Genomic DNA, 24,213 nt, shown 5'->3' with positions numbered 1-24,213 from the left:
TGCATTATTTGGATGATTTCCTCTTCCTTGGTACGGCGGGATCTCAGGAGTGTGCACTAGCATTGCAGGAATTTTGCGTGCTCATGCGGGCTTTTGGGGTCCCGCTTGCGCCCGGGAAGACTGTTGGCCCGACCACCTGCTTAGAATTCCTCGGCATTGAGATTGATTCAGTGGAGGGATGTTTTAGATTGCCTAGGGACAAGGTGGACAAATTCAAAACAGCGCTACGTGTATGCCTACGGAAAGACAAGGTCACTCTGCAGCAATTACAGGAGGTGGTAGGGCAGTTGAACTTCGCACTGAGGATCATACCCATGGCTCGCCCTTTCTCTCGCTCCATTGCTCAAGCAATGAAGGGGCTGAGGGAGAAACACCACCGCACTCGGCTATCGTCTGAAATTCGCCAGGATATGCTTATATGGATGGCATTCCTGGAGGATTTTAACGGCAGGGTGGTCTGGCCCGGCCCGCTCACAACATCAGCGGAGTTGGGCCTGTGGACTGATGCCGCCGGTAGTGTGGGCTTTGGCGCCATCCTGGGGAACAGGTGGGTCGCTCAACAGTGGCCGGAGGTATGGAGAACATGGGGTCTGACCACCAATATTGGCTTCCTGGAACTCTTCCCAATATGGGTGGCATTGATGGTCTGGCCCGAACACCTATGTAATCAATCAGTGGTGTTTTGGTCAGACAACATGACGGTAGTGGAATGTATAAACCAGCAGGGAGCACGGTGTCCTTTCATACTTCGTCTGATCAAAGAAATTGTTTTGCAGTGCCTTAAATGGAATGTCGTTTTTAAGGCCAAACATGTCCCTGGTGTTCTGAACAATGCAGCTGACTCCCTCTCTCGCTTCAAAATGCAGGTTTTCAGGGAGCATCTTCCTACAGCAGACCCCTCGCCAGCGCACTTCCCAGCAGTACTTTGGCAGATTGGTGCCCCAGATTACAGGACCTCGTGGTCGCTAGCCTAGCCCCCAGGACCAAGACGGCTTACGAAGGGGCGTTTTTGTCTTACTGTTCTTTTTTGGGGCAACAATGGGAGGTGCTATGGGCGCAGGAGGATGGCTTTGCGGCCTATTTAGAATGGATGCATAAGGAGGGGCGCTCGGTGGCAGCGGCAAACAGACATAGGGCAGCGGTGTCATTCTACGCTCAAGCTAGGGGCTTGCGTGATCCCACTAATACCTTTATGGTGCGTAAGGCTTTGAGGGGTTGGCGCCGTATTCAGGGCCATCATAAAGATAAGAGAAAGCCCATAGGATTAGCGCGGCTGACAGCTTTACTGGGCGCGCTGGACACTGTTTGTAGCTCGGAGTGGGAGGTGCTTCTTTTTAAGGCAGCATTCTCCTTGGCATTCTATGGGGCGCTGAGAATTAGCGAACTTGTGGCAGGTTCCAAGTCAGACCTACTGGGCGGCTTGCAAAGGGCTAGTGTGAGGATAAGGGATGACACCATGTGGGTGACTATTCAGAAGTCAAAGACCGACCAGGAGTCTAGGGGCCACACCATAGTCCTCCAACGGGCCCCCGCCAACCCTTGCTGCCCAGTGAGGCACGTGGAATTATTGCACGGGCTGCTGGTGGGCACAGCGGGCAGGGCACTGCTCTGTCATGCCGATGGTAACCCCTTGACCAGGTATCAATTCAGGAGGGTATTGGAGATGGTGGTCAGGAAAGCAGGTCTTGACCCTAAAGAGTTTGGCTCTCATTCCTTTAGGATTGGGGCAGCAACTGAGGCGGTGGCGGGGGGCCTCCCAGTGGAGAGAGTGAAGACAATTGGGAGATGGTCCTCAGAATGCTACAAACGTTATGTACGAATTGACATGCTGTGCTTACATGGCGCTCACGCTTGGTTTGTTTCCGCTCTCTTACAGTTTCTCAGACCTGTTACGCAGGGGAGGAATTTGTCGTCGGGCACCAACAACATACATCAGCACGGAGCTGCAGCCAGGAAACAATGAAGAAAAGTGTTTGGATTGTGGGTCACTCCTATGTAAGACGAGCAGAATGCGTATTTATGTCAGGTGACAGGGGGAAAAGGGCGGCGCAACTGGGGTTGGACATCACGTTCTTCGGGAGAGGGGGGTTGTGTCTCAACCAGTTTAGGGGCTTCTTCCAGGGGCTTTTAGCGCGCCGGCGATCTCCCCCGTCAGTGGTGATACTTCACCTGGGGGAGAATGATTTGGCAACACTGGGAAGGCGCATTTTGATCGAGGAGATTATCTCAACGGCGGGGTGGATGGCCAGGACCTGCCCGGGTGGCACACTAGTATGGTCGCAACTCATACCCCGATTACAGTGGCGGGGGGGGATTCGGTCAGGGCGTTGAATCACTCGGTAAAGAGGATCAACACACGGTTGGATAGGTTGTTTCGAGCCCCCCTGTTACAGTCAATACCTCATGGGTGTATCTGGGGCGACAGGTATTACTTAAGGGACGGAGTTCACTTAAATGAGGAGGGGAATGTCTTGTGGTCTGACAATATCTGGGCCTGGTTAGAGGGATTTGCAAGTAGGAGGGTTCCTTAGGTAGGGGCTAGAGGGGGGAGGCCAGATCGTCGGTTAACAATGCTGGCCTGTGGCGGTAAGGTCATTATCGGTGAGCACATATTTGAGGTCTGAGGGGGCGGGCATCATCCTATGGAGGTTCCCGCCCAGGGGGAGGGGCCTGCGGGCCACTCCTAGAACTCCAGGGGCAAGGTAATTCATGCTGCAAAGGAGCGCGGGTAGGAGTAGTTCACGCTTTCCTTAGGCTGGTAGCCACCCCGCGCGCGTAGACTCATGACGTCACCGGATGGCGCAGAGTAAGGGCCCTCCTTTAGTGGGTAAATGGAGTTCAGGGCGTAGACCGGGCAATTCCCGGGGTAACACTGCGCATGCGCACGTCTCTAGGGGAGGCGCAGCTTGTAGGACCTGACACCGGTAGTGACCTTGCCATATGGCCAGAAATGTACAAAAATCAAGATGAGGATGTTAGACTCGGTTAGGAAACAACATGTATTAGAGTTTTGTTAAGGTCAGGCTCTCAAACTTGTTGGAAAACTTGTATCTAATGTCCTGCTGATTTTTGTATAAATTGTTGATCATGCAATTAAAACCTTTTTTAATTTCATATTTTAATAAATACGGCCGGGCGACTAGCGCCCGCCTTCCAAAAAGTAAAGAAGTCTCGTGTCCACGTTTCTGGGTGTTGGGTGCCGGTTTGGGGGGGAGGCGGCAGCTAGTCGCTGACCATGTGAAAAGGGGGGGCCCTCGGCCCCCCCCGCACGCATGGCTGCGCGGCGACCGTCTCCCCCCCTTTCCCCTGTTGATGTCTCTCGGTGGTGGGGGCGGGCCCTGGGGGGCGCGGCCCACCACCGATTGGCTGGAGGCCTCCCTGACCCGGATACAAGGTAAAAGGTCCGGGTCAGGGGGGGCGGGCTACATGAGGGGCGGGCCGGGGGGGCGTGCCCCCCCCCACCTGGCCCCTCGGGAATAAAGAGGTGGGGAGCGCCCAGGAGACCCCCTTGTCCCTGGACGCTCCCTCGCAGTACGGTGTGCCCCGCGCTCGGGGCTTCTTTGTTTTCCCACCCACCATCCCTTGGAACAAAGTCTTGTGGCATTCATTATGTCTGGTATAATGATAAGTTTTTGAAGGTACTGTTCACATGTCTTACAGGGTAGTAGAAATGGATCTGTCGGTATATTTTGATGATGCTTTTGTTTAGGAATTTTTCCCTTTTTAGCAAACTGTGTGTGAAGTAATTTTCTTGGATGCCAAGTGTCTTTAGGCCTTTTTTCCCTTTGTAGCTGTACTGTGATACTGTTATTTATTAGCCAGTGTAGCTGTCCTTTAGAATTTTTTCCCATAGGTCGTCGTATTTATTAGGTATGGGGCATGCGGTAAGGTCATTATCGGTGAGCACATATTTGAGGTCTGAGGGGGCGGGCATCATCCTATGGAGGTTCCCGCCCAGGGGGAGGGGCCTGCGGGCCACTCCTAGAACTCCAGGGGCAAGGTAATTCATGCTGCAAAGGAGCGCGGGTAGGAGTAGTTCACGCTTTCCTTAGGCTGGTAGCCACCCCGCGCGCGTAGACTCATGACGTCACCGGATGGCGCAGAGTAAGGGCCCTCCTTTAGTGGGTAAATGGAGTTCAGGGCGTAGACCGGGCAATTCCCGGGGTAACACTGCGCATGCGCACGTCTCTAGGGGAGGCGTAGCTTGTAGGACCTGACACCGGTAGTGACCTTGCCATATGGCCAGAAATGTACAAAAATCAAGGTGAGGATGTTAGACTCGGTTAGGAAACAACATGTATTAGAGTTTTGTTAAGGTCAGGCTCTCAAACTTGTTGGAAAACTTGTATCTAATGTCCTGCTGATTTTTGTATAAATTGTTGATCATGCAATTAAAACCTTTTTTAATTTCATATTTTAATAAATACGGCCGGGCGACTAGCGCCCGCCTTCCAAAAAGTAAAGAAGTCTCGTGTCCACGTTTCTGGGTGTTGGGTGCCGGTTTGGGGGGGAGGCGGCAGCTAGTCGCTGACCATGTAAAGCTAGCAAGCAAATGTGATTTACAAACCACAAAGCCAATTGTAAGCAAAGGGTGAAACGCGTTCCGATGCAAGATTACAGAATCTCACAAGGAGTCATATGCAAACCAGACTATTGCCCTGTCTGGTATGGTTCGACCTAAAAATGGACTGAGAGTAGAGGAATTGCTGGCAAGTAATTAAAACAATACACATGGCCTTGTGGATTGGAAAGACTGAATAGAGCATGCAGCACGATAAGCAGTGACTGATACATGCTTCAGGTCCATGCCCTCATAGTGTGCAATGCTAGATAATGATGTTCATAGCCACCATATTCATAGCTCAGTGGTCATTGAGCCTTTCTTCCTTTCAACGTTGGTTAAATTAAAACGTTTTAGGTTTTTATCTTTTAAGCACAAAGGAACGATATGGTGTGTACCGCGAGCTGTATGAAAGATGAAATTTCATTTTCAACAAACTAATTTTCACTTGTTCCGACCCCAGACAAAACGAAGAAAAAAGCCTTGTTGCAGTTGTTGTCGAAAGACGAGCATTCCCACTTGAGGCCTGAGATTTAATCATAACGTCTGCCTTTTTTCAGACTTCTCAATCAGTCACTTCCTTCACCTGGTTCTGCCTCTCTGTGTAAGTAATGTTTGTGCTCGCCCTGTAAAATTAGAAAGGAATTGCCCCCGCCGAGCCCGACTGCGCCCCTCCCTCCCCCACCACACACAAACACTCTGGCACAATGGAACGCTCCAAGAATGAGGTCACAGGTCGCAGGAGGGCAATGGGATTGAAAACTCTGGGGCAGATCTACAAGAAAGTGCCAGTGCGGCACCGCAAAGCCCTTTGGCTGCGCCACCCTGCAGCACTTTCAGAGCACAGAAATGGGACATATCTACAACCAGCCGTGGCTGGCAGTGGGATTACCTGCAGGGCGGTGACGTGGGGAGGAGGAGGGGGAGGGTGGTGGGTAGTAATGTATGGATTACAGAGTTTTACAGGTAAGTAAACATTTAAATAAATAAAACGAACTTCGTTGATTGCAGTGCATCCCCAAATGCAATGCAGTGCGCGCAACGAAATTCGTTTTATTTATTTAAATGTTTACTTACCTGTAAAACTCCGTAGTCCATACATTACTACCCCACCACCCTGCCCCTCCCCCTCCCCACATCACTGCCCTGCAGGTAATCCCACTGCCGGCCGTGGCTGTCTACAACGATATGTTGCATTCCTGTGTTCTCCCCTGCGCTGGCGCAGAAACAGCAGCCATACGCATGGATGCCTGCGCCATGGGGAGATTGCTTTTGTGATGGAAGGGGCACCTTCCTGCACAAAAACAATCACTGCAGGCATTTTCCTCTTTCAATGCGTGCTGTAGAATGCAGCACGCATTGAAAGAGGAAAAAAAACAAGGAGAGATAAATTTCTACTTGTTTCGCTTGGCTACGCCACTCTTCTGGTGACGTAGCAAACTGACACATTTCCAAGGTTACGATTTCTCGTAAATCTGGAAATGCATCAGTGGACATGGGTGTTGCGTGGGAACACCCACAGCAACACCCATGTCCCGCCCCTAACACTCAAAGTGTTGCGTGAACAGGGGTGATATTTACAAGCACTGGTAAAGTCACACAGGGCGACTTTACCTGTGCTTGTAAATATCCCTTAGCAGCCTGCGCCACCGGTGTCTCACGGAACGTGATGCGCCGGCGGCGCATGGGGCTTGTAAATCTTCCCCAAAGTTTCAGACAACTTCATGCAGAGGCGTTGCGCAGGCCCTTACATCCCTTGAGGCGCATGGAACTCCTCACCCTTTAGGGAGCCCCCTATTAAGTTTAAAGCCATGGATATCTGTCTGCTATAGGAGTCTTTGTGGCTCCTTGTCACAATCTGCGCTGGGGTACTATGATTTTGGATTACACCACTTAGTTTAAGTGTGTGGGTGGTGCATTTTGCGGTTTGAAAGACCACTAGCTGCTGACGTCACAGTCAAGCATGCCCCTCCTGTCTAGCTGCTGCCCTCACCAATGCACTAGCCAAAATAGAGTATCACATCATAAACATAACAACCTTTCTCCAGCATTGTCAGTGATACCGAATTAGTATTAAAGCATACCCAAAGTAAATTAAATTCTAAGGGCCTGCTTCCTTTCTCGTTCACTCTCTTTCACCCATTCTCTCCCTCTCCACGATCAAACGGTGGATAGCAATTGATAATCATGATACATCTTTCCATAAAACCTAAGATGGTGCTCTTATTGGTTACATATAAAGAAATAGTGACCACTTATAAATTACTGCCATTCCACGACCCACTATATCCGAGTACAGAATGGCATAGCTTGTTAATAGACCTAAAAAACAGTTTGTCCTGAAACTTCATCAAAACACTGCTGTTCGTGGCAATTTATTTATTTTATTTTAAAAGTTTTATACAGCGCTAGCTTGACCCGTGGGTATCAGAGCGCTTTACATATACACAGGAGCTAAAGGTTGCACTACGTAGCATGATCTAAGGAAGCAAAAAAATATATAAGGAAAAGTATAATAATTAGGCAAAACAGTGAGAGATAAAGGTTGCATTTCATAGCATGATCTAAGGAAGCAAGAAAGATATAAGCAAAGAACATAATAATTAGGCAAACGGTGCGGGGGAGGGAGACAAAATAAACTAGGTGGTTGGCACAGTTCAGTAACCACCTATCCTTGATTGTCAAGTGAGGGGGGAGTCAACTAGGTTATCAGAGTCTAGAACCCTTTGCTTGTTAAAACTATGCTGGCAGCGGTCTTGCTCTGAACAGAGCATATTTCAGGAGCTCAAGTTTGACTGTTCAGACCTGATGTCACCGTGAAAGTACTACTAGGTCTGGCCCAAAAAGCATGACAGAGACAATATAACAGAATGTTTCCAAGGGTTGTTGCTGTTCTACAGGTGACAACACAAATATGTGCCCTGTGGTTCTGGTAGACTAGCAAGCAGTGAGCACCACTGCAGTATGAATCAAGGGTGATTCATAGCCATCCACTGAATGATAGTTTGAACTATTGCATGTATTGGAGAAAAGGCTCTTCTCAAAGAATTCAACCGCCCTATCTGACTAACCATTGACTCTCTTTTCCTGGCAGTTGAGTTTTTTTGTTAATGACAGATTAGCACATTTCTTTCCATGCGTGTGAGCTTCAAACAGGTTTGTGGTCTTCCTTTCTGCTTTGATCATGTTCTTTCAAGAGGAAATGTTCCAGTTCTCTTTCTATCCATTGACGGCTAGGGGCTTTTCTGTCTTTGCTACAGGTTTCCCATTTGTATTTTAAAAAGACACTGTGAGGTGCTTTCGTCATTGGGCCTCTCTAACCCATAGCAGTTTCTCTTGGTATATGAATATGATGCTCTGGTTATGGTCAGAGAAGTGACTTTGCCAGTGACTGCATAACCTAATACACAGTTGTCTAATTGGGAGGGGCTTCTAAAATGCCCCACCGGGGCCCCTCTAAATAGGCATCAAGATTCAAAAGTCCTGGTGGTTTACCAACTCGTTGCAGCTTTTTGGAATGGCAGTTTCAGAGCCAGACCTGAATCTTGCTTTACATTCAGTGCTCAGAGGCAGTGCTGTTGTGGTTTCTGATGTACTTATTTCTGTATGGTGTCTGTGTGCATCAGGCCCGGTTCTAGCGGGTGGGCCGGGTGGGCCAGGCCCACCCAAACATGAGCCTGGCCCACCCAAAGAGGATCCTTGGCCCTCGCAGTGAGGGCTTGAGCAGGCGCACAAGGCCTTTGGGATGAAAGTGCTTCAACCCTCCTCCTTCTTGTGTGTGTCAGCCCGGGCCGAGACAGCTCCCTGGCACACACAAAGAGACAGTTTTAGAGATGATCGCAGCCGCCCCCGAGTACTTCACAGGTCTTTACAAGACCATTTACATGTTAACGAGGCTTTGTTTATTTTTTCACCCCATCATCTCTGCATGGCGAAATCCTTTATTTGACAATGGTAATCTCTGGTAACCTTTGCCTACTGTCCTGGTGCGTTGATATTTCTTTTTCTATGCAGCGCAGGTGAAAATAAGTTTGTTTATTTCTATTCACCTTTCCTGACCCCTGCAGTGGCTTATCACATAAGGCTGTGACACGCAGTTTGACTAATGTAGTAGGTAAAAGAATGTGTTACTACATTTTTTTCTTTTTAACATCTGCACAGGCCCAGCAGGACACATACTTCGTGTGTGTTTCATTTAAACAGTTTTTATTGTCATCATGGCCGATGCATGACAGCAATAATAATACAAAATGCCCAGATAACGCTGCTTATTAATGATGCTGCTGGAAAGCAATCATTTGTCTGTTAATAGTTTTTAAATGCTGATGAACTATATTTTATGTGGATAGCTCTAGGTCTTTAAGTGGGATGAAAAAACTGGGGGGGGTCTCTCAAAGGGGCGTGGCCAATGTAATTGAGGACGTGGCTTAAAAACAGTACGTTAAAAATCTGTGTTTAGCATAGTGTGCCACCCGAGTTGTATTTTGCTGTTTCTTTCATTGCATACAGGTACATGATACAACAAGTAACATCATACCTACAAGCCAGGACTATTGGCTTTGTCAATAGTTGTGAGTTGCATAAGATAAATAGCAGCAACTATGGCTTGCATAAAATATTGCAAAAGCTGCCACTTAAAGCACTGGTGACATCACAACAATGTTGCTGCTCCTGAGTTTCAAAAAGAGAAGGCAAATCCAGAGAGAAAATGACTTTCTTTAAAGGATTTCCCTTCCCCCTACAACGCTCACCTGGCAAGACGTCATGCCGTAACTTTCCTCTTGTGAGTAGTGTGAGCAGGGTACACCGATGTGCCTGCTGTCTCGAAACAGGTCTCTATCGGGCTCTGTTTTGTGCCCTGGCACATTTTTCCGGATTGCAGTGACAGCAAACTGCTGTCTCTGCAGTTCGTAAAAAAACGGACTACCTGTGACCTGCGCACAAAACAGAGCCCGATAGAGAGCCGTTTCGAGACCCCCTTAAAAAAGCTGCTGGTGCTCAGACCCAGTGAGACCCAGCCCACTTAAAGCCCTGGATGGTCCAGTGGGTTGCAGCCTTTGTCACAGAGATCCTTGTGTTACTTGCAGTTCAGAAGCTACAATCCTAACATAGGACAGTAACCAATGAACTATCATCAAATAGCTGCATACAAAGATGGATGGTATAGTTAAAACTTCATTTTTTTGTTTTGTGATATAGTTGGAACTTCCACAGTCTTTCATTATTCTAATGTTGCTAAAATGAGTATGTTTTGGCAGATATACATTTTTATCAGTAAAGTTGACCCCCATGGAATACTCTTTAAATCCTAAGGTTGTGTTTCCCCAGACCAAACCGTCTTAAAATACCCTGCCCACCAGTATGGATGACATGTGATTCATACACCTTGTAATCCTCATTGGCTTATAAAACATTCCCTATAGACTGATTTACATACTTGTATGATTCATTGTCTCTGTATAATGTATGTGTTGTGTAAAGTACTGACATACACTACACTGATATGAGTAGTGATATACAAAAAAATGAAATGCATATGAGAGAGGGGCTATGTAAAGATAAGGGGCACTGTTGGAGGGGGGCAGTGAGGGAATCTGAGGAGGTAGTGGCAGGGGCTACGGAGAGATGAGGGGCACTATTGGAGGGTGACAGTGAGGGAATCAGAGGAGGAGGTAGAGGGAGGGGCTATGGAGCGATAAGGGGCACTGGTGGAGGGTGGTAGTGAGGGAATCCGAGGAAGAGGTCATGGGGTGGAGGTGGGAGTTAGGGAGAGATGAGGGGCACTGGTGGAGGGTGGTATTGAGGGAGTCCGATGAGGAGTTCAATAGAGGAGGGTGTTACGGCAGTAGAGATGAGGGGCACTGTTGGAGGGAAGTGGTGAGGGAATCTGAAGAGGAGGTCATGAGGGGGAGGGGCTACAGAGAGATGAAGGCCACTGGTGGAGGGTGGTAGTGAGGGAATCCGAGGAGGAGGTCAATAGGGGAAGGGGCTAAGGGAGATGAGGTGCACTTGTGGCATGTGGCTGTGAGGGAATCCGAGGAGGAGGTCAATAGTGGGGGCCATTGGGAGATGAGGGGCACTGTTGGAAGGTGGGAGTAAAGGTATTTACGGAGAAAAAGGTTATTGGTGCAGCGCCAAAAAAGACTTTGGCATCAGCGCTGAAGCCGGCCTTTCTGGTTTTGTTTATTTAATTAGCAGTGGGGTCATAAGGGCTACTGTGGAACATACTTTAAAGTGCGTGCTAATTATATTTACTACTATATTCGATGCTTTAAGTTTGAAGGTGATTTTACTAATGTTTTTGACCGGGGAAAAATGAAAGTGGAGCCCGATGGTGCCTGATATGGGGCTGGGGCCCAAGGTCATCTGTGAGATAAGGTGCACTGGAGAGGAACAGTGGATAATCAAGCCTCTAAGGGAGTGCGTTGCGGAGTCTGGGGCCAGGTGGAAGTAGTAATGAAGAGGGATTCTCCCTGAAGGCTCGCACAGAGGGAGCCCGTGAAGTGTCACTTGCCTGATACTCCCACCTCAGAAACCTCCTCTTCCCATCAAAGGGACATTACATGGAAAAAACACTTTTTGAGAGGGATAACATTATAAAGAGATTTGGGAAAGAGTGCGTTTTACTGGGCCTTGTAAGACTAAGAAGAGATAAAGGAGGGTCCTGAAGCAGGCCTGCCTAGACATATATGCGACAAATCGAGGCCGCAGTGGCCCACCCGAATATGCACCCTTGGCCCACCCAAATGAAAATTCCTGGAACCGGGCCTGGTGTGCATTTTCATTCTTTCCGTTTCTGCATTTTAAGGACTGGAAAAAGAGGCTCTCGATAGTCGTGTTTCCTTTCCAGCCAGGTTCACTGAGAACCACATTTTTATGCTACCCAATTGTTTTTCTTTGTTGTTTTTAAGAAGAGGCCTTTATATTTCATAGGACTTACGTATTTCCCTGCAGTAGTTGTTGATGACATATCTCAGATAAACGATGACTTGACGGTTATGTGCCTGTTTAATTAGCTCTTCCATTGTGTTTGCGGTCCGTGTGCATTCCAGTTACTGACACTGGCGCTAAATCTTTTGCTGAGCACTCATCTTTGTCGCGCAACAGCTGGTGGCAGCAATTAAAGGCCTCTTAATTATGAGGCGTCACGTTTTGTTGTTCCTCTTTTCTCAACACACGCCGCTGGCCCTGCACCCTGGGTGTCGTCTTCCTCGGAGTGAATGGCAGGGACGGCTGCCACAGCCCCTTCCCTTCTCATCCCGTTTGTTGGTGGTTGTTTCTTTTTTTTGTCATCTTTCCCTTGCAAGTCAGACAGAAAAGAAAATCACTGGAGCAGTCAAACTACAAAGAGGGAACAGACTGGCGCTGTCATCTTCACATCGAAGAGTCGCTCGGCGAGGCTGACGTACTGAGAGGAAAAGCATCAGGGAGGCGGGCTTCACTCCTGTTTACGGCAAACAAACATCCTCGCGCTCAGGCAAACCGAGCAAAGAGCGCCACCCATCTGGACTGGTGTCACTTTAACTGTGGTCAGTCCTTCCTGGCTCGATATGGCTACCACATGACTGTCTAACCATGGGCGACATGTTTGATCCTCGACTTTTTGTTTAACAATCCATCTGACGGTGGGAGTTATTATCTTTAAGCTAGGACCAGCAGTACTGCTATTTTCAAAGACAAGCTCACCATCTCTGGTGGCTCTCAGCACAGGCACAGCAGCCGTGACACCATCCGACTGCAGATAAAGACGTGTACATTAAAAAATGAAAAAAAATACATCAGCCCTTTTCCATCTATGCGCCCAGGATCAGAAACAATCAGTCAGGACCGTCCCAGCACTGCTATATTCAGAAAAGAGTTGAAGACTCATCTCTTTAAAGAACCCTTCATCACAATGCATCAGTCATCCGCAACCCAGCTTTCTCCCACTCGTTTAAGCTCATGCTTGTCCTTGATCATGTAAAGTGCTCCACTGCCTTTGGCTGTGTTATATGTATGAAATATAAAGAAAATGAAAAGGTAGTTATTAAAAATAATACAAAGTAATAATGTTAATCTAAATTAAATTTAAGAGTAAAAAACAATTACTTTTACAATTATTTTCTATGAAAATCAATTAGAAAACTAAAATGTAAATAAAGCTAAAGTAATGGAATTAATTCACTTTCAGGTAAACATTAAAGATATATATATATATATATATATATATCCTTGATTTCTCGCTTTCACTCCCACTCCTGCAGAACAAACGAGCGTGGACCCGATAATTATCATGCTTTCTTTATTCAGCCATTGCCGCCATAACGCGTTTCAGGAGATCCCTCCCTTGATCACATGACAGCCTAAAGGCATCACCATTCACTTTATAAAGTGCATGTGCATAGCAGCGATTAATAAACATGGTAAAAATACTACTGCTTCAGTACATTTTCACAATTGCATTCCGCATTGATTACTTTATACAGTCAAAGTAAACGTTGTAATTTGAGTTTTAAAATTCTTTCTCAATACACACTACTCCATAAATGGATCTTTTCTACTAATGCCATGTACACCTGTAGAATTAATCATTGCCTAAATGCCAATAATACCGAAGCATATCACCATGAATGAATCTATCAACTTATCCTAGTGCCTAAAACAAAATAATAGTGCTCAACCATAAAGTGAATAAGTATTAAATAACAATTTAGATAGTTTCAGTGAGTCAGCAAGGCGACATATCTTCATGAAAACAGTGTTATATAAACATAAAGTGCACAGTGCTATATGGACAGTTACTCCAGGCTACAATTCATTGTTATGATTACCAGGGTCAATCCTTTACTAAAATCATCATAAAATATTTGAAGAATCAAAATTATACATACTTTTTATATTATGATTTTAAAACTCATTTCCCTAATCTATAATAAATATGTAAACCATCACTACCATCCCTACACACATATACACTAAAATTCATACATATACACGTATATACAATTGGTGAACATTTCAAAAGTCACAATGCACTTTCCTAAACCCTGTTCCGTACCTTCATGTTTTCCTTTCAATTTCTGATTTCATTATAATAGCAGCATTCAGTTAATTTTACAGACTCCTGGACAAATGTTTATAGGTAGGTGTATAGGTCTTCACTAATATTCAGACCATTAGGGTGTTTGGAATCAAACCTGAGGACATAAGATGTTTCTAATCTTCTAAGTTTGCATTCCCTATCACCCCCCCTCCGCTGAGGCATAATAGTGTCTATTGCATAATACTTAAGATGTTTAGGGTCGCTGTTATGGCTCTGTTGAAAATGCTGTGCCACCGATAGCTGTCATCTTTGTTACAGATAGCACGGATATGTTGTAACACCCTCTTATGCACAGGCAATTTTGTGCTTCCTACATAGCGTAAGTTGCAGCTACAGGTAAGCACGTATATCACAAATTCGGATTTACATGTTATATGTTGTCTGATTTTGCAGGCCGCATAGCCAAATGCCGGGGTGTAACTGGTCGTATTAACTCCATGCTGACACGCCTTACATACAGCACATTTAAAAAAACCTTTTCTTGCCACTAACCATGGTGCCTTTCCTTTGGACTCAAAATTGCTTCTTACCAAGGAGGAGCCCATGTTATTGTTTTTTCTAAAGGTTATCAACAGCATTTTAGGCATGGAGCCCCCTATTACTGGATCAGTAATAGGCCAATTCTTACGGACTATCTCCCTGATTTGTTTCTGTTGCTTTGAAAAACCCAGGATTAGTCGAATCGGTTCCTGCTCGATCCCTTCACACTGGTGTTTCTTCTTGTACTGCAAAAGATCTGTTCTAGCTATTGACTTGGTTTCCCCAATAGCCACCTCAATCACCTCAGGGCTATACCCTCTATCCAGAAACCTGTCTCTGCACTCATTTTGTTTCACCTCACATTCTGCCTCCTTGCTACAAATCCGCCTGATGCGGAGCATTTCCCCATATGGGATGCTCCTCAATAAATGTGGGGAGTGCGCACTTGAGGCGTGTAGGAGTGTGTTACCTGATGTTGGTTTCCGATAAAGGGTAGTACTAAGCTCATTTCCTGTCACTTGTACCCTCACATCCAGAAATGTCACTGTTTCTCTGCTTGTTTCTGCCGTAAAATGAAGGTTAATTTCATTATGATTCAGTTATTCAATAAATTCAGTGGCACTTTCGCTACTTCCATTCCAAACAATGAATAAATCATCAATGTAGCGCAACCAAACTACTACATTGTTGTTGCACACCAATTCATGTTGCCGCATGAGGACCAGCTCCTCCCACCAGCCCATAAATAGGGAGGCGTAACTGGGGGAGAAGCTGGTCCCCATGGCTACACCCTGCGTTTGTTGGTATATTTTGCCATCAAAAAGGAAAAAATTGTTCTCTAAGCAGAATATTATCATTTTTAACAACATGTTTGAATGCTGGGAATAGATAATTGGTACAAAAGGGGGTGGTGATGGACAGAGCATCTGAACCAATCAAACACTCACACCCAGTCAAAAGATCTGGGTTTAATCCATCACCGTTCTTTAGCCCACTCTGCCACCCCAGTTCAGACATGGCTACATGCAAATCAGTCTGACCCTGTGCCTCATGGGAACAGTCCAGCCCGAACTGCTAAGCCATGCCTTCCCTGGACCGGAAACAAGCTTCCGAGGACCGGTTTCTGGCATTACAGCCTTCTTCAGCCCGGCTTGCTTGAATCCAGTGGCAAAGTGAGCAAGGGACTCACGTCTGAGCGTACCCTGCCACACTTATGGCGGCCAAAGCGGTACAAAAGGGGGTGGTGATGGACGGAGCATCTGAACCAATCAAACACTCACACCCAGTCAAAAGATCTGGGTTTAATCCATCACCGTTCTTTAGCCCACTCTGCCACCCCAGTTCAGACATGGCTACATGCAAATCAGTCTGACCCTGTGCCTCATGGGAACAGTCCAGCCCGAACTGCCAAGCCATGCCTTCCCTGGACCGGAAACAAGCTTCCGAGGACCGGTTTCTGGCATTACAGCCTTCTTCAGCCCGGCTTGCTTGAATCCAGAGGCAAAGTGAGCAAGGGACTCACGTCTGAGCATACCCTGCCACACTTATGGCGGCCAAAGTGGTACAAAAGGGGTTGGTTATGGATGGAGCATCTGACCGATCAAACACTCACACCCAGTCAAAAGATCTGGGTTTAATCCATCACCGTTCTTTAGCCCACTCTGCCACCCCAGTTCAGACATGGCTACATGCAAATCAGTCTGACCCTGTGCCTCATGGGAACAGTCCAGCCCGAACTGCCAAGCCATGCCTTCCCTGGACCGGAAACAAGCTTCCGAGGACCGGTTTCTGGCATTACAGCCTTCTTCAGCCCGGCTTGCTTGAATCCAGTGGCAAAGTGAGCAAGGGACTCACATCTGAGCATAGATCATTGGCCTATTTTTAAGGAAATACTCAATAGCCTGCATGCCATCCCGATTCCTAATACACGTGTATAAATTAGACACGTCAAGAGTCACCAACAAGTATGAGGACCTCCATTCTATGTTTTGAATTTTTCTAAGGAAGTCACTAGTGTCTTGTACAAAAGATTTCAAATTCGTGACCATGCCCTGTAAAAAGAAATCGATATATCTGGAGAGGTTCTCCAAAAGGCCATCGCATGTGGAAATGATGGGGCGGCCCGGTGGTCTATTCATACACTTATGGATTTTAGGTATGAAATATCTAACCGGGATATTGGGATGCTCCTTTTTAAGATATTTAAATTCCTCCCAATTTAACATCCCCACACTCTTCCAAGCCAACAATTGTCTATAAAGGGCTTCCTGGGTGTCCTTGTGCTTCGAAAAGGGAACCTTTCTATAACACTCGATATAATTGAGTTGGCTGTTGGCCTCTTGAAGATATTCCTGCACGGGCCACAGCACCAAGTTCCCGCCCGTATCCGAATTTCGGATTATGACTTGGTCATTGTCCTTCAATTTCTTAATGAGTTGCCAATATCTTCTCTCTCGATTGGTGTTATTCTTTTTCAATTTGGAATTCTTGATGTTCAACCTTTTGATTCCTGACACCAACCATATATATATATATATATATATATATATATATATAGATATATATATATATATATCTATATATATATATATAGATATATATATATATATATATCAAAACAAAACCCTTTCAGGCATAGAGTGACGCATAAATTATGCAAAAAAGAAGGAGAGAACTCTGGGTAGGTCTCAGTTTAGGTGGAAAGCAGCTCCTGTTAGAGCACTCTCAACACCAGCGACACTCTAGATCTGCTCACCTCAAATGTCTGTTTTTCTATCAAAGTTTTTAAGCATAGGATTAGACAGTGCTATCCATGCCGAGATAGAAAATGACAAAGTCTTTCGCCATTTAAACAGCAAAGTCTTTAAGCATAGGACTAGTACAGTGCAGTCCTTGCCGAGCTGTCAAATAACAAAAGCCATTTATCACTCCAGGCACAATATTACAGCTTTGAATTGGTAAAATACCAACTCAAGCCAACCTGAAATGATTAAAAGCAACCCCTGACACAGTGTTTCGCTCTAATTAGAGCTCTTCAGAGAGGTATAGCTTTGTCCAGACACAAGGGAGCACCCAGTATTAAGTCAAAACAAAACCCTTTCAGGCATAGAGTGACGCATAAATTATGCAAAAAAGAAGGAGAGAACTCTGGGTAGGTCTCAGTTTAGGTGGAAAGCAGCTCCTGTTAGAGCACTCTCAACACCAGCGACACTCTAGATCTGCTCACCTCAAATGTCTGTTTTTCTATCAAAGTTTTTAAGCATAGGATTAGACAGTGCTATCCATGCCGAGATAGAAAATGACAAAGTCTTTCGCCATTTAAACAGCAAAGTCTTTAAGACTTAAAAACTTTGATAGAAAAACAGACATTTGAGGTGAGCAGATCTAGAGTGTCGCTGGTGTTGAGAGTGCTCTAACAGGAGCTGCTTTCCACCTAAACTGAGACCTACCCAGAGTTCTCTCCTTCTTTTTTGCATAATTTATGCGTCACTCTATGCCTGAAAGGGTTTTGTTTTGACTTAATACTGGGTGCTCCCTTGTGTATGGACAAAGCTATACCTCTCTGAAGAGCTCTAATTAGAGCGAAACACTGTGTCAGGGGTTGCTTTTAATCATTTCAGGTTGGCTTGAGTTGGTATTTTACCAATTCAAAGCTGTAATATTGTGCCTGGAGTGATAAATGGCTTTTGTTATTTGACAGCTCGGCAAGGACTGCACTGTACTAGTCCTATGCTTAAAGACTTTGCTGTTTAAATGGCGAAAGACTTTGTCATTTTCTATTTCGGCATGGATAGCACTGTCTAATCCTATGCTTAAAAACTTTGATAGAAAAACAGACATTTGAGGTGAGCAGATCTAGAGTGTCGCTGGTGTTGAGAGTGCTCTAACAGGAGCTGCTTTCCACCTAAACTGAGACCTACCCAGAGTTCTCTCCTTCTTTTTTGCATAATTTATGCGTCACTCTATGCCTGAAAGGGTTTTGTTTTGACTTAATACTGGGTGCTCCCTTGTGTCTGGACAAAGCTATACCTCTCTGAAGAGCTCTAATTAGAGCGAAACACTGTGTCAGGGGTTGCTTTTAATCATTTCAGGTTGGCTTGAGTTGGTATTTTACCAATTCAAAGCTGTAATATTGTGCCTGGAGTGATAAATGGCTTTTGTTATTTGACAGCTCGGCAAGGACTGCACTGTACTAGTCCTATGCTTAAAGACTTTGCTGTTTAAATGGCGAAAGACTTTGTCATTTTCTATCTCGGCATGGATAGCACTGTCTAATCCTATGCTTAAAAACTTTGATAGAAAAACAGACATTTGAGGTGAGCAGATCTAGAGTGTCGCTGGTGTTGAGAGTGCTCTAACAGGAGCTGCTTTCCACCTAAACTGAGACCTACCCAGAGTTCTCTCCTTCTTTTTTGCATAATTTATGCGTCACTCTATGCCTGAAAGGGTTTTGTTTTGACTTAATACTGGGTGCTCCCTTGTGTCTGGACAAAGCTATACCTCTCTGAAGAGCTCTAATTAGAGCGAAACACCGTGTCAGGGGTTGCTTTTAATCATTTCAGGTTGGCTTGAGTTGGTATTTTACCAATTCAAAGCTGTAATATTGTGCCTGGAGTGATAAATGGCTTTTGTTATTTGACAGCTCGGCAAGGACTGCACTGTACTAGTCCTATGCTTAAAGACTTTGCTGTTTAAATGGCGAAAGACTTTGTCATTTTCTATCTCGGCATGGATAGCACTGTCTAATCCTATGCTTAAAAACTTTGATAGAAAAACAGATATTTGAGGTGAGCAGATCTAGAGTGTCGCTGGTGTTGAGAGTGCTCTAACAGGAGCTGCTTTCCACCTAAACTGAGACCTACCCAGAGTTCTCTCCTTCTTTTTTGCATATATATATATATATATATATATATATATATATATATATATATATATATATATATATATATATATATATATATATATATACATATATAATGTCCACCAATTCGTAGGCTCTTTCTTGGGATAAGTCCCATCGTCGGTTGGTGCAACGCCGGCCAGAGCCCAACGCCGGCAAAATTAACTTCTGTTTGCTTACATATAAGAATTGCACACTCGGAGGCTAAGTCCAAATGAATCCAAATTTTTTTATTACCGCAACACTGCTACGCGTTTCGACACCGTGGTGTCTTGATCACGCAATACTATGCAGTATAACACACCGTGCCTAAATACATTCTTTCATTTCCACAGTAAACATAGAAAAAGGATTAGACTAGTTTCATGGCAATCTCCTCCTCCTGTTGTAAATACACATTTGTCCGCCATTTTAGAGTGGTGTACATATATTATAAAACACATTATTCTTCATGTGCTTTCTTACAAGACAATGATTCATAATTTGTTATCATGAAATACATTATAATAATTCATTTTAAATGAAAAAAGAGGGGACTAAAAACACATAAACTTCATTGTGCTACCCGATCTCTAAATTCATAGCGGTATTTAACCGACTCATTGCTATATTAGTCCACTTGCCTGGCTATTCATTTTAAACCGTATGTGTCTGCAGACATAAATTATATCAGCTTAGTGCCTAACATCAACCCCAAGTTTTGTTGACTTTATCGGCCATGTTTGCATCATTACTCTGCTTTCGGACTAGTGCCCCAATCCTATTTCGATCCAATTGGACTAATGCATGACCTCAACCCCATGTGTTGATAACTTTATCAGCCATATAAAAAATGGACATATATCTACTTTCGGACTAGTGCCAAAATTATTGTCTCTCATAGAACAAAATATGATTTCATATGCAGGATACGAAGATACATTTTCAGATCTAATAGAATTTATCACTTCCGATCGGGTAGCACAATGAAGTTTATGTGTTTTTAGTCCCCTCTTTTTTCATTTAAAATGAGTTATTATAATGTATTTCATGATAACAAATTATGAATCATTGTCTTGTAAGAAAGCACATGAAGAATAATGTGTTTTATAATATATGTACACCACTTTAAAATGGCGGACAAATGTGTATTTACAACAGGAGGAGGAGATTGCCATGAAACTAGTCAAATCCTTTTTCTATGTTTACTGTGGAAATGAAAGAATGTATTTAGGCATAGTGTGTTATACTGCATAGTATTGCGTGATCAAGACACCACGGTGTCGAAACGCGTAGCAGTGTTGCGGTAATAAAAAAATTTGGATTAATTTGGACTCAGCGTCCGAGTGTGCAATTCTTATATGTAAGCAAACAGATATATGTATATATATATATATATATATATATATATATATATATATATATATATATATACCACTGCAGCGCGGAAGAGCAGTTTTAAAACTACTAGCTTGACTTTGCCATTTAAACTTGTGGCAAAGCCCAAACTGCCTTAATTACATATATAAGTCACCCCTAAGGAAGACCTATTGAGGGTGCAGTATATTATTAAGTAGGACATATGCTTTCTTATGTCCTAACAGTAAAACCCTAAATTGTTGTTGTTACATTGCCTCATTGGCAAGTACAGAGTTACAGGCTGACATCTCAGCCCTGCTAGCTTCTGCATGAGACTACTAAAGTTGGTATGTCAAGGTATCAAATGATGCCCAAGTCAGATTTAATTACACTTCTAAGGAAAAGCAACTTGTAGAAAGTTGCCTCTCTGTTACCTATTTGATCCAGAGGCCATTCACAGATGCTGGCCACCAGACAGACTTCTGCCCTTCTAGGAAGGAGCATGAATGACTTCCAAGCACAGGAACAGTGGAGGCCTGCCGCAGAGGGAGGAAGCCACACAGGGTGTTGGCCCAAAAGGCAAGTTTCAAACAAAAAGCCCCCTTCGATGGACAAATGGTAATCCCTTGGTCAAGTAGATGGGCAGCAACAGAGAGGGGCAACTAGTTGTTGGACGTCTGCTGGACAAAAGAGGGATTCCAAAGACATCAACCATTGTAGCCAAAGTCACCACATCTGGACCGTGGACCAAAGAACAATTGCAGGAGGACCCCTGCCAAGTGCACAGCACCCAGAGTATCTTTCAGCATCCTGTACCCTCAGCATCAGGACCACCCCATCAAGACCTATGGTTGTCCTTGGCTAAAGTATGGAACTGGACTTTAGCACTGCTTTGGTGGCCAGGTGACTATCCACATACTCCCTATTGCTGCCCCTGCCCGACCTTCTCCCTGTCGGAATTGGTTGCTCTGTCCAGGCTGAAGTAGTTAAACAAAACTCTTTAAAACTTTTAGAAAGTTTCCAAACTTTACGGTTACCAATGCTTGTTTGCACTTTGGGCTTAAACGCTGAGATTTACATTTTACTTAAAAGTCTGTATCTGTGGAATCCTCTGCTGGATTGTTCTCCTCTTGTGGATTTTTCTCCTCTTGGTGTCTAAAAATGTATAAAAATATAATCTATTTTTAATTAGTGTTGGTTTTCTTTCATGTTGTGTGACTTTCTAATTCTGTTTGGTGAATCTAAATTCTTTACACTAGTTTCTTTGTTTAAGCCTTGCTGTGCAAAACCACAGCTACCCAGAGTTTAGGTAGTGGTTTTATAAATGAGCCTTACTGGATTCCAGACGTTTTTGTGAGTGTATTACACAGTGATGGCCGGCATGACTCATGGGTGGATGGGCTGAGGTGGGCACGTGTTGGGCTGGGAGGGGGGCACAAGCATGAGATGGCACAATAAAATGTTAAAAATTACACACTTACCTTGCTGCCAGTCCCGCCACTGCATCTCAGCTCCTTGCTCCTTCTTTCCTCGTGGGACAGGAAGCCGGGCCCCCCTGGCCAATCACAACGCTGCAATGCAGTGTTGTGATTGATAAGCACCCAGGCTCCCCTGTGTTGTGATTGGTTTTAAGCATCCTGGTTCAACGCTCAACCAGGGAATGGGGGCCTGGGCTTGTTCTCCACCCTAGCTGTAATGCAGCCTTCATGGAGAACGAAAAAATTGCACACAACTGGTTTGGGGGGCTGGAGAGGGCGACCAGTCATTGCGCACTTGGAATGGGCAAACCACTTCTCTCCTGCCCTGCACCGTGAGCAGAACAGTCCGGCCCACCCACCTGCCGGCAAAGGAAGGAAACATAAAATGATAATGACTAAAAGTTATTTTAATTTAATATTTCCTTTCCTTTACATTTTGCAAACCAGTGGGGCGAAGCTCCTCAACCATAGCGGAGGAGCCACCACTGGTATTATACAGTGAAGTCACACAACCACACCATATAGTAGTACACAACAATCCCCATGTGTTCTGATAGGCTCACACTTATCATTGATTGAGTGTTGCCAGAGGAGGCAAGTGTGCTTATTTTTGTGTTCACAAAGTCACTAAAATATGGAATATATGATATTTTGTAGAATAATGTTGACATGAAAGCAACAATTTACTATTTTTACAGAAGTTTGTTGTGGCTCCTTCACTATGTGGAAGATTTTTTGAAATAATGTAGTTGCCGACAAAGGCATTGTTTTTTTAAAAAGAAGTTGCCTGTAATGAGCATCAATGAGCAAGTAATACGAGCCTGTGTATATCCATTCCAATTACCTAGCTTCTGGGGAGGGATCTCTTTGCTATTTTGAAATATTATTTGATCCACCCTCTCAGCCCTATGCACCCCTTTTCTTGCATTCTAAAAATATGCTATGGATCCAACCACCCTGGGCCTATAATGGGCAGAACAAACGTCTGTTAATGTGATTCAAGTGTAAAGAAAGTTCCTCTCTGGTAGCCATACCAGCTTTAAGACAATTTGGCCACTGCCATCTTGCTTTAGTAGCCGAAACTTTCCATGTCAATGGAGTTGAGGGAATTGTTGTAGGCAGAAGTGATGCTGCAAGCAACACTCGGGTGAATTGTGCATGCTACTTCTCTGTCTCCACCATGAAAGGATGTCCCTGGTGTCATCAGAGAAGACACGTGCTTGGTGCCTTTGTAGCCTCCCATTGCAAAAAACACCTACATCTATTCATTCTCTAATCATCCATGTACCACTCACTCACCCATCCAAGAAATCCAACCATTTACCACCCGTGGCTGTGTGTTTGCGTGAGCCCATCTCTGTGTTGTCTGACTGTATGAGTTGAGTGTGTGTGTTTACGCATTTAGTTATATTTTCTGTGCGCACGTGGGAGTCTGTAAATATGCAATATCTGTTCACGCATCCAAGCACGTCACACTAACATAAGCCATTCCAACATAATAGAACATATCACTTCAACAGCTCACATAATCCATGCCTGTTGGCTTTGACAAAGCTTGCTTCACTGCGCCAGGACGACATAATCACATTCACACGTAGTTAAAGTGCCTTCTCATCATTCAGTGTAACTCCTCAGGGAAACAAACGTGGGAAAGCAGAAAATATTGCACAGGAAGGAGGCCGAGCAAACACGTGTTAACAAATATTTAGCAAGAAGGTGTCCCAGATTTCAGAGGGAGCTTGACCCCATTTGGGAGGAAGGAGCCAGCCTTTATCTGAGACAAGCAGACAGGAATGAGCTCGGTGGGGGGTGACAGCCCACCTACCAGGCTCGGCTGGGCTTTATTTGTACGCAAAAGATGTCAAGGAAGAACGCCGCCGCAACATGAAAGAGTTGGCAAAAGCCCATCTGCTGGGTTGAAACGGCGGAAAACAAATCTATGTGCAGGGAGCGTGATGGGACTTCGATGTGAGCACATTTTCGTGGTGGACTAAAATTATATTTACAAATTCTCAGCGAGACAGCATAGCACGCACTGACACGCGCGAGAGTTTTTACTTTTTTCATAATGAATGGACCATTTAAGCTGGTCAGGAAAACCGACTTTCTTTCGTTCATTGTGGGCCTTTCTTTAAAGGTCATTGGGGCATATTATCAAGGGCCATATCGCCGCTTTAGCTGGACTTTTTCCCGAAAAGTGGCAATATTTTTATCGCCTTATTAGCAAGCTGTCGCTAACAGCAGTTAGCGACAGCTATTAGTATAGCTACAGCTTTGCATGTTAGCGATATTTATCGCTAATGACATGCAAAGTGGGCGTACCCAAACCGTTAGCGACTGAAAACAGTTGCTAACACAGCTATCGCCTATTAGC

This window comes from Lissotriton helveticus, chromosome 7 (genome assembly GCF_964261635.1).
Source record: "Lissotriton helveticus chromosome 7, aLisHel1.1, whole genome shotgun sequence".
NCBI classification, from domain to species: Eukaryota; Metazoa; Chordata; class Amphibia; order Caudata; family Salamandridae; genus Lissotriton; species Lissotriton helveticus.
This window is presented reverse-complemented; position numbering follows the sequence as displayed.